Raw genomic sequence first — 2941 nt, 5'->3', positions numbered from 1 at the left:
TAAAGGAGTTGGGGAACGGCTGGAAGCATCCAACCCAGTGGTGGAAAAAAAATTAAAAATCCATGGAGCCAGCCAAACCGAACACGTGTTGGGCCCAGTTTGCCACTGATGGATTTCACAGCCGAAGGTTTTTTAAAAAAGAAAGAAAATCCAGAGAATTATTGTTTCTGTAAAAATGATGATACTGGGGGAGGGGGGGTTGTGGAGGGCAGCAGGTGACGTGGTTGTAGGGGGCGCTGGACATCCACATGGCTGACCACGGTTCAAGTCCCAGACCTGGCAGCTTGCTTTCTCTCTCTCTCCCTCTCTCTTTCTCTGTATGTCACTCTGGTCAAATTTTTAAGAAATAACAATAATTGGGGACAGGAGGTGATGTGGTGCATAAAGGCGTTGGACTCCATGTGGCCAACTGCAGTTCAATCCCAGACCTGGAGGCTTAACTTCTCATTTTCCCTTTCTCTTTCTGTGTCTGATCAAATAAAAAAATAATAATGGCAAAAGGAATTAAATAAATAAACAGTTCTTTCAAAACTAATAATAATTATAACTAAAATAAAGGAAATAATTCTTTTTTTTTTTTGAGAGGTTTTTGCTATAGTGCACATGCACTCACCAGGAAGACAGAGAGAGACAGAGATACAGAAAGCAAGAAATCACCCCCTAGGGAGGATGACCACGCTGCAATCCCTTCTCCTCCATTCTCCTCTCAGGATCTTGGACATGAACATACATGCGCCCAGCGTGAATTGAACCTACCAGGTCCGGGACTCGAACCACGGTCGACTACATGGGAGTCCAGCAACATAGTCATTGCACCAACTGCTGGTCCCAGGAAATAATTATTTACAAAAAAAAAAAAAAAAAAAAGGACTGGCAGGTGGTGTGGTGGTCAAGGGCTCTGGACTCCCACATGGCAAGCTGTAGTTTGAGTCCCGGAACTTGAGGCTTGCTTTCTCACTCTCTCTCTCTCTCCCTCACTCTGTCCCTCTCTGGTCAGATTAAAATAAATAAATAAAATAAAGTTAAATAAAATAATTCTTTTGAAAAAATGATGATCCTTGGGTCAGCGGTGACATAGTGGCTAAGGCACTGGAATCCCACATGGTTGACTGGGGTTCGAGTTCTGGACCTTGTGGCTTGAAAATCATGCCCGGGTGCATGTGCTTATGTGCCCCAAATCTCAGGAGGACAATGAGGGGCAAGGGATTGCCCTGTGGCCAACCCCCCGAGAGGTAATATCTCATTTTCCCTGTGTTTCTCAGGCAAGTGCACATGCCCTATAGCAAGAATCTCTTAAAAAAGAAAGGAAGGAAGGAAGGAAGGAAGGAAGGAAGGAAGGAAGGAAGGAAGGAAGAAAGAAAAAGAGAGAGAAAGAAAATGACCCTCTTCCTCTTCCCTGGGGCCAGCTGAGGGCATAGTGGCACTGGACTCCTTGTGGTCCACCATGTTTCAAATCTGGAACTGGCAGCTTCAAACATGTTGGGCATGTGTATGTGCGTGCCCAAAATCCAGAGAAGAGAATGGAGAAGGGATTGCAGAGTGGCCATCCTCCTCCACCGCGGGGGGGGGATTTTTCGCTTTCTCTCTGTCTTTTTTTGTCTCTTCAGCAAGCACGCATGCCCTATAGCAAAATGTCTCTCCAGAAAAAAAATCCTCACTGCAAATAACTTGGGACAGTATGGAAAAGTACGAGAGAAAGAAAGAAAAGAGAAAGTAACCCTTGGAAACTAAACTTCCTGAGAAATACCTTGTTGACAAGTCTCCCAGACCTGTCTGGCTGCATGTACATGATCTGGGGACACAGATCTAGCCCAGGACTGTCAATGTCTCTGCCATACAAAGTTGTCTTCTTGATGTCAACCCTGAGTTTTAAGTTATTAAATGGCATAAAACACTGAAGTCTCATATTTTGCAAATGCCTTTAAATTGTGAACTATCAATGCAAAAAAATTTTTTCTTTGTATCTTGGGGGAAAATTCAATATGACCACAGGGGCAGACAATGGACGATTGTTTCCACTTGGGTTTCAGGACATTCCAAAACCAGACAGTGCTTCCCAGTTGTTGTAAACTGAACGGTCATTTGAGGTGGCTTCTTGTGGGCAGACACAGAAATGTTTGCCAAGGCTGAGGGCCAGCCCCCTAATAGAAGATGCTGTCCAGGGAGACCAGCAGTTAGTGTAATGGCTACGTTGCTGGACTCCCATGTAGTTGACCATGGTTTGAGTCCTGGACCTGGTGGCTTAAACTCACACCAGGCATGTGTGCGTGTGTGCGTGCCCAAGATCCTGAGAGGAGAATGGAGGAGAAGGAATAGCTGCGTGGCTGTCTCCCCAGGGGGTGATTTCTCTCTTTCTGTCTCTCTGTCTTTCTGGTGAGTGCACACGCCCTATAGCAAAAACCTCTCCGAAAAAAAAAAAAAAAAAAGAAGATGCTGTCCAGGTGATCCTGCGGTGTACACCCGCCCTTTTTTTTTTTTTTTAATTTATTCATTTTCTACATTAATTCACTATACACCATCACAACACACAAATAAATTTTCCATCCAAAATACACTGTGTATTGGCTCAATCAAGCACATCAACATACATGTTCTCACCAAATAATTTTCCAATTCTTATGTCCTGCATACCTTGCCTTTTGTTTTGCCATCCTTGATTCCCCATCCCCCACCCTCTGCTATGTCCCATCCTCCTCCCCCATTGTCCCTGGCATCCATGGTTGCCCTCCATGCCTTCCCCCCCTCCCCAATTCAATTGTTCTGCCAATGAACTTAATTAGTCTAAATATATCCAATAGCTAGCACAGCTGACACATACCTATACATGAACCCAAGTCTGACTTTAGGCATAAACCCCAGTGAGTAGAGTGAACATACTATAAAGTAGTACCCAGCTGTGCCCATACAGCTCGCTGCAGTCGTCAAATATGCATTTTTTTTT

At 44.5% G+C, this 2941-nt stretch overlaps 1 protein-coding gene across 1 annotated transcript in view; it reads right to left on the bottom strand.

Annotated features, from left to right (window-relative positions):
• The window catches only part of KIAA2013 (KIAA2013 ortholog), an 18808-nt gene that overhangs the window by 9420 nt on the left and 6447 nt on the right, over positions 1–2941 (bottom strand). The gene's annotated exons all lie outside the window — the stretch shown is intronic.

The sequence above is a fragment of the Tupaia chinensis genome, unplaced genomic scaffold (genome assembly GCF_000334495.1).
Source record: "Tupaia chinensis unplaced genomic scaffold, TupChi_1.0 Scaffold000146_1, whole genome shotgun sequence".
Taxonomy (NCBI): domain Eukaryota; kingdom Metazoa; phylum Chordata; class Mammalia; order Scandentia; family Tupaiidae; genus Tupaia; species Tupaia belangeri.
The sequence above is the reverse complement of the archived record's forward strand: the minus strand, read 5'-3'. Positions and strand labels throughout refer to the sequence as shown.